This window comes from Ochotona curzoniae, unplaced genomic scaffold (genome assembly GCF_017591425.1).
Source record: "Ochotona curzoniae isolate NIBS_2020 unplaced genomic scaffold, NIBS_Ocur_1.0 contig_43, whole genome shotgun sequence".
Classification (NCBI taxonomy): domain Eukaryota; kingdom Metazoa; phylum Chordata; class Mammalia; order Lagomorpha; family Ochotonidae; genus Ochotona; species Ochotona curzoniae.
The window spans coordinates 11,081,294-11,094,387 of NW_024466218.1; the positions used below are offsets into that span (position 1 = coordinate 11,081,294).

Here is a 13,094-nt window from a genome sequence, read left to right on the forward strand (position 1 = left end):
CCGCAGGGGAGGGGGCCGGCGCATCCGGGTGAGCGCGCCGCGGCGCCCCCGCCTCGCCAGCCCGCCGGAGCAGCCTGCCCCGCGCAGCCGCACCGGCCGCCGCGCCGAGCACGCGGCGCGCTCGGTGCACCGTGCTGGAGCGGCCTGCGGGGCGGCCCTGCGGCCCCGGGCACGCCGCGCTGAGGCGGCCCTGAGCTAGCGGCGGCGGCGGCGGCGGCATGCCGGGCGGCCCAGACTAGCACGCCGAGTCCGCGAGGCCCGGCGCGGAGGCGGGAGCGGGCGCGGCGGAGGCGGGGCCCGCCTCGGGCCCGCCCGCCCGCCGGGGGAGCCGCCGGCAGTGGCCGAGGAGGCGGCGCGGCGGACGGCGGCCCGAGAGAAGCGCCCGCGCTGCGGCCCGCGGGGACCGCGCCGCGACCGCCCGGGCCGGCCCCGAGGAGCGCTCGGCGCCGCCGCCCGCCGCGCTCGAAGCGAGGTGAGTGTCCGCCCGCGCCCGGGCCGTCCGGGAGCCGCGGCTTGCGCGGGGCCGGAGGAGGAGGAGAAGGAGGCCCGACCGTGTCCGCATCCCGCGTCCCTTTGTGGCCGGCGCTGCCGGGGGGCCGGGGCGCGGGAGCGCTCGGCTCGGGGTCCGGGGTCGGGGGACTCCGGGACCGCTGGACACCGCGGCGTCTGTGGTTGGCAGCTGCGGCGAGCAGTGAGTTTCCGTCCTAGTTTGACATTGAGTTAGAACCGTTTTTCTTTAGAAGACGGAAGTTTGTTTTATTGACAAAAATATCGCTAAATATGGCTTCTTGGTTCGGCCGTGCGTGGTACTTGAAGCCGCGGTGCCAGCCTGACCCTCGCCGGGTCGGCGCGACGGGGGAGGGGAGGACAGGCCGGCAGCCGGGGGCGGGGGCTTCCCGGGCGCTGCTCCGGACGAAGACCCGGCCCTGAATTGGCCTGTGTGTGTGTGTGCGTGTGTACGTGTGTGGGGGGCTGGGACGTAGCGGACTTCAGGTATTGAGGCAGCCCAAGCTGGAAAAATGAATGAATGAAAATGGCATTTCCTCGCCCAAGATCGATGCGACGCCCACTTAAAGGATTTAAATTGTGACCATTTGCATCGTCATCGCCTCCCTTACCTGGCTAGCCTTTCTAAGCGAGGGCCCTGTCCCTCTTTCCCCACTCCCTCAACTTCCCTAGTTGTGACCTTGGCCTCATTTTAAAAGCCAGAGGGCGACCAACTCCTGAAACAAACTCGCTTGACTTTTTTTTTTTTTTTTAGCAAGTGTGGGCGTTGGAGTAGGTTTTGTGATGGTGAGCTTGTGCATGCGGGCAAGGAATGTCACCCTCATCATATACCCTCTGCAACTAACACCTTGCTCTAACAGAGAACCCTGGGAGGTAGGAGGCCTTGTCCCCAAGTCATGGATGAAGAAGTTGCCTTGAGGAGTTACAAGTTTCCAGATCAGCAAGCTAAGCGGTGGAATTGGGATGCAGCTGCGCAATTGCTCAGCCAATGCTGTTTAGCTCACCTGTGTGTGTACCCCACGACTGACCGGTGTGATAACCACCAGCCACACGTAGCTATTTCAATTTTTTTTTTTTGAAAAATCAATTCTTCAAGCACAACTGCCACAGTTTTTAAGTGTTCAGCTTCAAGAAATGGTCCATACCACTTACGGATAGGGCAACTTGAGTGCTGCCGACAAGGCATGGCTTTAAGTCCTGGTATACTGTGGTGCCGTGCCTAAGCGATAGCCTTGCCTTCCTGGAGTTTGCTTTGCGCTGGGGGAGGATGTATGCGTGGCACAGCTGAACCTTGTTCATCCTTGTGTGGCTTGCGGATCACCTGGGTTTCTGAAAGAAATGCAGAGTGTCGGCCCCACCCCAGGTTAACTGAGTCAGTATCTACTTTGACCAGATTCCAGGTTGTTCCTGTGCACTTTGAAATCCGAGCCGCCTGTATTCAGATAAGTGTGATAACTGGATTAATGGGCATTTTAGGGGTTGGTTTGGTGCTGCTTTTAAGCAGCAGGCTGCTGGACTCTGGGGAGCCCTCACCAGTTATGCAAATACTTGTTAAATGCCTGGCTTCCTCCATGGAATTCGAACTTTATGAGGGCAGAGATTGTGGCTTCTTGTTCCAGCTATGTATCCCCAGAGACTTTCCATGTGTGCTAAGCATTAGGCACTCAATAGATGCTTGTTGAATGAATGAATGAGCATGCTGGGATAATGAAAATTTGTTGATTCCAAGGCATCTGAAGGGAGGTAGTTCTCATGGCATCAGGTGGGAGCATGGGACCAAAGTCAAGATGAAGCTGTATCTGTTTGTGGATTTTCATGGAAGCTTTACCCTGCCTGGAGTTTTGCTTCTGGCTCCCTGCATGTCCTGATTCTCTAATAATATAAAACAATATTAATAACTTTGAACTATATATATTGTCTTCTCTGCAACTTTTCTAAAAGAATTAAATTCTAGGCCTTATTTGGAATTTACGTAGTTTTTTCATTAATATTCTCTTTTCATCCCAAAGATCTAGTCCAAGGTATAAACACTGGAGTGTGGCATCATATCTCCATGATGTTTGGTTTGTAACTGTTTCTCATTGTCTCTTTGTTTTCCTTGCCTTGACTTTGTAGCCTGGAGGAATACTGTCCTGGTGTGTTTTGGTGGCTCAGCTTTCCATTGATCATATGGGATCATCTCACACTGAGAAAAGGCTCTTACGCTCAAAGTAAGGCCGCAGCTGGAACAGCCCAATTTTGGCTTTCTTCTATTTGTTTATGTAATGCATATGTCTATTTTCTTACGTAACAACATGCAACTTTAGTGCTTTGTTGTCAGTAACAGATTTCTTGCATAGAGTTTCTGATTAGTAGAGTTGGTTGAGATGCAGAAGTGTTACAGTATTGCAGTTGTGAACCACTGTTTTAAAATATGCTGAGTTTGTGTGTTTAAACAGTGACTGTAGAGCTAGACTGAGGAGGAAGGAAAAGGGAGAGAACAGATAAAAAGACAGGCCAAAGAGTGACTGTGGTGAAGAGGAATGACAGATAATGGAAAGAGCGGGACAGCTTCCTGGAAGAGAGTCATGAGTAAATACTGTTTGTTCATTTATTCAGTTAACATTTATTGACTGGTTAAGGTGTGCCAGCCCCAGTGCTAGAGACTCAAGATGATTGGGTAATGGACAGCACTAAGCAAATAAGTGTGCAGCTAAGTATGCACATGTCAATTATAGCTCCGAGAAGTGCTGTAAAAGGGCGTTAGAGGGTGCATGCTGCTTTTGGTTAGCTGGGTTGGTGAGGAAAACTTCTGTGAATCAGTTAATATTTGAACTCCTGTGACCCTGACTTAAACATTTTTAAGAAATTATTTTTATTTTACTTTTATTTGTAAAGCAGACACACATACACTTCTTACGTCTGCTTTGTTCACTTCTCATGCCTGCAACAGCCGAGGCTACCAGATGGGAACCAGGAGCCTGTCCTCGTTCCTGGTCTCCTGTGGGACTTGCAGGGATCCAGGTAGTCTAGCTATCACGTGCTACCTTTCACGTGCAGATTAGTTTGGAATTGGATTGGAAGTGGAGCAGCTGTTTGAACCAGGCACTCCGGTATGTGTGGTCATCCCAGTGACTGCTGCACCACGTGCCTGCCATCCCTGGCTTTGCAGATCTTCCGTTGCTGCCTCACACTGCTTACCTGTCCCTGATTTCACTACATACACCTGGCTCTTTCTCTACAGGTGCTGTGCATATTTCTGGCTGTCGTTATGAGTTTGCCATTCTAAGAGGACCCCTCCTCACTTGACTTTTTTTTTTAATTTAATATGTTTATCTTGAATTTTGAATTATGTGGTACATTTTTGTATAGGCTGGGATTCCCCCCAAACTCCAACCCCCCATGAGATTTTTGCCATTTTGTTACAATAGTGTAGTCCTTCGTAAGGAATCATGGTTCTATCAGTCTTTTATTTAAGTGTACCCTGACATTGTTGGTACAGACAATGTCAGACAGTCCAGCATCCCATTGTCTATACACATGTCCAACAGTTTCATTGGGATTCCATCTTTCGTCTGGATGCAGGGATGCATGTTCCATTATATCCCCACGTCTGAAGTGCTACCACTTTAAAATTTACTCATATTCCATCTCCTTTATGAAGCCTTTCGTTGTCACTCTACTTGAGTGTATGGTGTCTGAGGGTGGGGATAATACTTTACATTTGTATCAGTGGGTCCTCACTTAGTCCAGCACAAAGGGAGAGTTAATGTAACATCATTCTGAAGTGTTCATATTTGGGCGATTATCCTTAGAACAGTGAGTGGAGGTCCCTTTTTAAAAAAATTTTAAAGATTGATTTATTTTTGCATTAAAGTCAAAGTTAGAGACAGGGACAGACCTTCTATCTGTTGGCTCATTTCCCAAATGGCTGCAGCATCCAGAGGAGGGCTGGTCTGAAGCTGAGAGCTGGGAGTTCCTTCTAGGTCTCCCGTGTGGGTGCAGGGTTTCAAGTACTTGGGCCATCCTCTGCTGCTTTCCCAGGCTGTTAGCAGAAAGCTGGATCACAAGTGGAGCAGCTGGAGTTTGAACCAGCACCCATATGGGACATAGGAGCTGCAGGCAGAAGATTAGAATGCTATGCCATGGTGCCAGCCCCAGTTTTTTTGGTTTTCCTTTAATTAAACACTTTAGTGTGAGATAATCATAGAACCATTTGCAGTTGTATGAAATGATTCAGAAAGATAACATGCACCTGTTGCCCCCAGTGGGCTCCTCTTGTAAAAGTATAGGATTATATCACACCTATGATCGTGACAGATATGATACAAAACATTTCTGGCTCTGTAAAGTTTCCTCCTGCTGATCTTTCAATGGTTCTGCCTCCCTCTTCTGTCTGCTTAAAAACCCTGGTAAACACTAATCTGTTGCCCATTTCTATAATTCTGTCGTTTCAAGAATGTTTTATGAGTGGAAACAGACAGCAAGTACCTTTTGGAATTGGCTGCTTTATTCAGCATGATTTTCTAAAGATTCATCCAGGTTGCACTTAACAGTAGTTGCTTCCTTTTTGTTGCTGGGTGGTAGTTCATAGTATGGATGTACTTTTATGATTCTTTTTACTGTTCATTCATTGGACATCTGGCTGTTTCCAATTTGGGGATATTAAAAATAAAGCTGCTGTAAACATTCATGAACAGTTTCCTGTGTGATAGTTACTTTAGTTTCTAAAGAAGCTGTCAAGCTCTTTGTAGAGTAGCTGTAATGTTTTGTATTTTTACCAGTAGTGTGTGATTGATATTTCCTCTGCATGTTCATTACATTTGGTGTTGTCACTATTTTTTGTTTAAGGTATTGAGTGATATCTCTTTGTAATTTGTGTGTGTGATTTTAAAATAAGGATGTTTTGAGATGTAATTCACTCCCCGTGTTAGCCACCAGGGCTGGGCATGTTGCAGTTGGGAGGCAGGAGCTTCTTCCAGTTTTACCATGGATGTGCTGGGGCCTGAGCACTTGGGCGATCTGCTGCTGCTTTTGTAGTGTAGGCGCGTTAGCAGGGAGCTGCATCAGAAATGGAGCAGCTGAATTCAGACTGGCTACATGATAAATCTTGAAACAGATGGATTCTTTCTATTTGATTTATTTATTTTTATTTTTTTAAAGATTTATTTTATTTTTATTGGAAAGTCAGATATACAGAGAGGAGGAGAGACAGAGAGAAAGATCTTCCTTCCGATGATTCACTCTCCAAGTGACCACAAAGGCTAAAGCTGAGCCGATCCTAAGCCAGGAGCCAGGAACCTCTTCTGGGTCTCCCACGTGGGTGCAGGGTCCCAAGGGTTTGGGCCATCCTAGACTGCTTTCCCAGGCCACAAGCAGGGAGCAGGATGGGAAGTGGAGCTGCCTGGATTAGAACCTGCGCCCATATGGGATCCCGGCGTGTTCAAGGCGAGGACTTTAGCTGCTAGACCACACTGCCGGGCCCTCTATTTTATTTTTGTGAAAGTTGTTTGAGGGCCCGGCGCGATGGTGCAATGGTTAAGGTCCTTGCACGCCCGGGATCCCATATGAGCGCTGGTTCTAATCCCGGCAGCTCTGCTTCCCAGCCAGCTCCCTGCCTGTGGCCTTGGAAAGCAGTCGAGGACGGCCCAAAGCTTTGGGACCCTGCACCCACGTGGGAGACCCGGAAGAGGCTCCTGACTTCGGATTGGCTCAGCTCCAGCTGTTGCGGCCTCCTGGGGACTGAATCATCGGATGGAAGATCTTCCTCTCTGTCTCTCTTCTCTGTATATCCGCATTTCCAATTAAAAAAAAAAGTTGTTTGAGTTGTTTTTGTTTTGGCTTTTTATTTATAGTGTAGAATAATCTATCAAAACTCTTAGATAATTTTGATTGAAATTTAATAGATCAGTATGAATTTAGGAAAAATTGACATCTTTACTACATTGTGTTTTCCAATCTGTGAGCACATTATGTCCCAAATTACAGGGGATAAAGCACCATTACAGGTAATATTAATGGTAAATTTTTCATAGACATTCTTTCATCAAATTGAGTAACTTTCACCTTTTTTATCTTAGACTATTTATCATCAGTGGATATTGAATTTTGTCATTTTTTGTGCGTGAATTAGTGTTCTGTGATTTTTTTTTTAGTCTATTGTGGGTTGTATTGATTTTTCTTACTTTAGAATGTTCTGTTTTATTTTTAATATTATTTACATAGTTGAGTAATGCACACCCTTGTATGCCTCTGATTAGGGTGGGGACAGTCAGGTATGGAGGAAGGTGGGTGGTGCAAATGTTTCAGGTTTTTTTTTTCTTCCTATATCTACAGGATGGAGAGGGCAGTAAGATGGCCCCTGCTTGCTGTCAGATTGCATCATCACTCGGGGATGGGGACGATCGTTTGATGATGCCTTAGAGATGCCAATGCGGGGAAGGATGTTTAAGGGTGTTACTTGAGTGTTTTTTTTTTTTTTAAGATTTGTTTTTCTTGGAAAGGCAGATTAATAGAGCAAAGGGGATACAGAGAGAAAGATCTTCCATCCAATGATTCACTCTGCAAGTGGCCACATGGCTGGAGGTGAGCCGATCTGAAGCCAGGAGCCAGGAGTTTCTTACGGGTCTCCCACATGTGTTCAGGGCCATCTTATACTGCTTTCCCAGGCCACAGGCAGGGATCTGGATGGGAGGTGGAATATTTGGGATATGAAATGGCACACATATGGGATCCTGGTGCATGCAAGGTAGGGATCTTGCTGTTGGCCCCACTTGAGTGGTTTTGGTAGTTCTGGGGCTTTGTCGGTTTTGTTGCGTCAACGATGAGGAAGTCTTTCCAAGGTTTGCTGGTTAATAAAGTCCACCTTAGTGCATCCACAGACCACAAGCCAGAAGAGTTATCCAACCTGTTCTGCTTTCCATTCTCTGCTGGCCTAGATGAGCTGGCTGTCATGCCCCATCCACCGCCTGCCCTATGTTCATCTGGTTATATTGTCCACTGGACAGACATCAGCAAGTAGAAGGCCCAGTCCCTATACATACACTCCAAGGTGTGACACACGTCCTGTGATTTTCCCTGTAGCCAGGGTTTGAATTCAGCCATCTAATTGGAGAATTCCTCATGAAACTTTGCCTGGGGTGACCTCAGACTTGAGTCTTGCATGCACCAGCTAGTACAGGGCCAGAGGTTCCATATGTTACGTGTACCAGCCAGTGCACATTCAGGTGGATGCAGCTGCCTGATCAGTTCTGCACCCTAGCCCCCCAGTGCCATCTTTTGTGCAAACTGTTAGATGCTGTGGATTAGCCCAGCTAACTCACTACAGATTTGGTCCTCATGTATACTAGCTGCCATCTATCCCTCTTGCACATCCATGGGTGCTGTGGCTTAACTCAGCCCAACCTGCCTCCAGACCCAGCCCTGATGTATGCCAGCGGGTGCTAGTAACTTTTAAGCTTAGCTTGCCCCCAGTCCTGTTTTTTTTTTTTTTTTTAAGATGTATTTATTTTTATTGCAAAGTCAGATATATATAGAGAGGAGGAGAGACAAAGACCTTCCATTCGATGATTCACTCCCAAAGTGACCGCAACGGCTGGTGCTGTGCCGATCTGAAGCCAGGATCCAGTAACTTCATCCAGGTCTCTTACACCCATATGGGATCCCAGCGTGTTCAAGGCAAGGACTTTAGCTGCTAGGCCACCACTCCGGGCCCTAGTCATGGTTGTTGTGCTCATCAGTGGGAGGTAAAGCCCTGCATGGGAGTGCCCACAGTTCCCCTGCCAGTCATGTTCCCAGTCCTGCATGGTGTGCCTGCCAGGGTCATTGCCATGAAGACAGAAATGACTTACACCCAGTCTTAGTACTTGCCAGCTGGTGCTCTGTCCTAGCTTGGCTTGCTTGCACCCTTTCTGGCTTGAGATGCAGGAGCCTAGCCTAGCCTGGTATTGACTGATTTTAAAATGTTTAAAAATTTATTTTGAAAGGCAGAGAAAAGGCAAGAAAATGTGCCATCCTCTGCTTTATTCACCAGTTGTACACAGTGCTGTGACTGGGCCAGCAGCAAAACTCTAAGTCCCCTGCTTGGTTGGCAGGGACCCATGTACTTAAGCCATCACCTGCTGTTTCTTCAGGATATTGGGCTCAAGAGTGGAGCTGGGACTCCAACCCAGGCACTCTGATTCCACGTGTGGCATTGTAAGTGGCACCTTAACTGTTAGGTCAGACGTCTGACTCTGATTAATTTTTGATTGATGATCTTGTCATTCATTCCTAGACTAAATCTCACTTCGTCATAGTAAATGATGTTTTAAAAAATATGTGTCTGAATTTTGCTAACTAGTATTTTGTTAAGGATTTCTTTTTTGTATGCATGAGAGTTCCTAGCACTGTAGCTTTCCATTTTAGCATTGTTTAGCTGTGTCCCACAAAGTTGGATCTGTTGTGTTTTTAGTATGTTTCTTTTGAGACTTCTTCTTTGACCTGTAAATTATTGTGAAGATCTTGTCTAGATTCCAAGTGTTTAGAGACTTACCTGTTATCTTCTGTTTCTGGCTTTTGTTACTGTGTTTGGATAATGCTCTCTATGATTTCAGTTTTCTGATTCATTATCAAATTATATTAATCCCTTTTTAAAAGTCTCATTCATTTGAAAGGAAGAACTAGAAAGAGAGAGAGAGAGATACCTATCTTTTGGTGTATCACAAATTGCTGCAGTGGTCAAGAGAGCCAGACTGAAGCCAGAAGCCAGGAACTCCTTTGGTGTCTCCAACGTGGGTGGCAGGGGAGAAGCACTTGGGTCATCCTTCGCTGCTTTTCCAGACCTGTGAGTGGGGAGCTTAATCAAAAGTGGAGTAACTGGAACTAGAACCAGTTCTCAGAGTGTGCTGGGATAGCAGTTAGTGGCTTAACCCGGTGGGTTATAATATAATATAATATCAGCCCCAGCTATCGTTTTGATTTTTTTTTTTTAAGATTTATTTATTTTTATTGGAAACTCAGATTTACAGAGAGAAGGAGAGACAGAAAGATCTTCCAACTCTTGGTTCACTTCCCAAGTGGTCACAAGGGCCCGAACTGAGCTGATCTGAAGCCAGGAGCCTCCTCTGGGTCTCCCACCCAGGGGCAGGGTCCCAAGGCTTGGGGCCATTCTCTGTTGCTTTCCCAGGCCGCAAGCAGGGAGCTGGAGCAGCCAGCACCTGGCCGTCCTTATGGGATACCTGCACTTGCAAGATGGAGATTCAGCACTGAGCCATTGCACTGGGTCCTGATTTTGATTTCTATGTTGATTTTGGTTTTTAAAGTTTATTGAAATTTGTGTTATGATCCAGAATTTGATTTATATTGGTATATGTTTTGTGATCACTTTAATAGAATACATTTTCTGCTGATATTGGAGGGAGTATTTTGTAAGTACTTGTTAGATCCTTTGGCTGATGTGATTTGAGTTCTGTCTTTGCTTTTGTTCTATATATATTCCGCTAGGATGTTTTGTTTTTGTGTTTTGTTTGGGGTTTGTTTTTTTTTTTGCCAGCTTTTTAGAGAAGAGTGTTTAAATCTCCAATTACTTTTGTGGATTTATTTCTGCTTTCAGTTGTTTCAGATTTTACTTTTATATTTTGCAGGTTTGCAGTGAATGCATATTTGATGTTATGTGTTATCTTCATGGAGTATTGACCCTTCTGTCATTATATAATGTCTTCTGTAGTAATTTCCTTGCTCTGAGTTAGATTTTAACATTAGCATAACTGGTAGTGTTTTCCTTTGGTTGTGTGATCCCTCTTTTAATATTCTTTTCTTTCTTCTCCTGTTTTGTTTTAAAGGTTGATTTATTTATTTGAATGAGAGTTAAAGAAAGAAGAATCTTCCCTTTTTTAAAAAATTATTTTTGCACCTGCGTGGGAGACCCGGAAGAGGCTCCTGGCTTCGGACTGGTGCTTACTTGAGGAGTAAATCATCGGACGGAAGATCTTCCTCTCTGTATATCTGCCTTTCCAATAAAAAAAAATAAATAAAATAAATCTTTAAAAAAAAAAAAATTATTTTTATTGGAAAGTCAGATTTTCAGAGAGAAGGAAAGACAGAAAGATCTTCCCATCCGCTGGCTTACTCTCTGGTGGCTGCAACGGCCAGAGCTAAGCCAATATGGGATCCCGGCACATACAAGCTGAGGAGGATACTGCGACAGGCCCAGAAGGGTCTTCCTTATTGCTGTCAGAGGAGTGAGCACTTGGATCATTTTGTTTTAAGATTTATTTATTTTTCTTAGAAATGCAGATTTGCAGAAAGAAGGAGAGACGCAAAGATCTTCCATCTGCTGTTTTACTCCTCCAGAGCTGAGCTGATCTGAAGCCTGAAGCTAGGAGCTTCTATGTGATCTCCCACGTGCATGGTCCCAATGGCCTTGGTCATCCTCCACTGCTTTCCAAGGCCATGCAGCAGAGTGGTGGATCGAAAGTGGAGCAGCCAGGGAACACACCGGCACCCATATGAGATACTGGTGCTTGCAGGTGGAGGATTAGCCTATTGAGCCACTGCACTGGCCCTGTGATTGTTGTTTTATTAGGGTGTAAGTTTGCCATCTTATTTTTTATTTTCTCTTTTCCTCTTTTCTTTCTTTGATTTCATATAGTTCTCTTGAACATATTTAAGCAATTTAACTTTGCTTTATCTGTAATTTTAGTATATTTTTGTATCGGTGTTTTTTCTTTATGATGCTGTAAATTTTACATTATAGATACATAACTTGCAACCTGTTGGTCTTGTCATTTCAATGGAAATATAGAAACAATACTTTGTTTTACACCCTCCTGCTTATAATTTTAAATGTTTCCTTTATGTAAATTTAGAATCACATCAGGCAATGAATAAGTGTTTCTAAGTCAAACATGGATTAGCTGTTTTTAAGCAGAGCCTGTTGTATTTACTCATCTTTTTATTGTGTTATTTTTCTTGATATCTCAAGATTACTTTTATCTTTTCTCTACCGTTTCAGGAACCATTCTTTTGAGTAGGTTTTCTAATGTCAGATTGCTTAGTTTTTCCTTCATGTATAATGTCTTAATTTGCTCTTCATCTAAGAAGGATTTTTTTTTTTAAGATTTATTTATTTTTCTTGGAAAGGCAGATATACAGAGAGGAGGAAAGACAGAGAGGAAGATCTTCCATCCGATGGTTCACTCCCCAAGTGGACACAACGGCCAGAGCTGAGCCAATCCGAAGCTAGGAACCAGGAGCCAGGAGCTCCTCTGGTCTCCCACGTGGGTGCAGGGTCCCAAGGCTTTGGGCTGTCCTTGACTGCTTTCCCAGGCCACAAGCAGGGAGCTGGCTGGGAAGCAGGTCGACTGAAATTAGAACCGGTGCCCATAGAGGATACTAGCTCATTCGAGGCGAGGACTTTAGCTGCTAGGCTATTGCACTTGGCTCAGAAAGATGTCTTCTCTGTGTAAAAGATTTTGTGTTGATAATTCTTTTCTTTCAGCACTGGAGAAATATTTTTAAAGGCTCATTTTTAATTTTTATTGGAAAGACAGGTCAGATTTACAGAGAGAAGAGACAGAAAAATCTCTGACCACTGGTTCACTCCCCAAGTAACCACAACAGCCGGAATTGAGCTGATCTGAAGCCAAGAGTTTCTTCCAAGTTTCTCATGTGGGTGCAGGGTCCCAAAGCTTTGGTCTGTCCTTGACTGCTTTCCCAGGCCACAGGCAGGGAGCTAGAGGGGAAGTGGAGTGTCTGGGACAGGAATTGGCACCCACAGGGGATCCTGGTGTGTGCAAGGCAAGGACTTTAGCCACTAGGCTATTGCATTGGGTCCACTGTCATTCGAATTGCTTTTCTCAGAGTGTAATGAAGGTATCATTTTTCTCCGTGTTCTTAGGATTTTTTTAAATGTAGTTTTGTGAAGTTTTATATGATACATCTTTGGATTTTTTTTAAATCCTGTTTGATGTTTACTCAGCTTTCTGATTTTGTAAATTTATGTCTTACCAGTTTGGGGAGTTTTGACAATGATTTCTTTGGCTACTTTCTCAGTACTATTTTTTTCTGTCCTCTCCAAACTTACAGTTTGAATGTTAGATCTGCTAACAGTCCACAGGTTCTGAGGGTTTGTCCCTTCATTTTTTCTATTGTCTTAAAATGATTTTTCTGTTATTCAGTTTGGGTACTTTATAGTCATCAATTCATTTCCTTTGTCCTTTCTATTCTGCAGAATGTATTCACTGAGTTTTTAATTTTGATATTTTTGAACTCTAAACTTCCCATCTAGTTCTTTATATCTTCTGTTTACTGAGGTTTTTTATTTATGTATTTTAGATTTGTTTCAAGCATGCTTGTACTTGCTGAGGCATTTCTGTTGCAGCTGCTGTAAAGTTGTAATTCTAGCATCTCTTTCGCCTGGGAGTTGACATTTCTGTCTTTATTCAGTTTGAGTTCATTGTGGCTTTTGATGTACCAAGTGATACTTTTTATAGAAGCCTGGACATTATTATGCCATTTTAGATTTCATTTACTTTTCTATTTTAAATTTTTTAATTTAAATTTATTTCTCTATTTGAGAAGGAGAGAGGAAGAGAGAGCTCTCATTTGTTGGTTTGCTGTGCAGGTGT

At 44.8% G+C, this 13,094-nt stretch overlaps 1 protein-coding gene across 2 annotated transcripts in view; it reads left to right on the forward strand.

Moving 5' to 3' along the window:
• The first annotated feature begins 452 nt into the window (after positions 1 to 452).
• Positions 453 to 13,094, forward strand: part of GALNT1 (polypeptide N-acetylgalactosaminyltransferase 1) — a 95,955-nt gene continuing 83,313 nt past the window's right edge. The window contains exons 1-2 of one of the 2 annotated variants that reach the window (XM_040984896.1): positions 453 to 472; positions 1,262 to 2,717. The gene's annotated coding sequence lies outside the window, so the exon portion shown is untranslated. Of the gene's footprint in view, positions 473 to 858; positions 2,718 to 13,094 lie in introns of those variants that run through there. The other variant, XM_040984895.1, reaches the window with a different exon arrangement.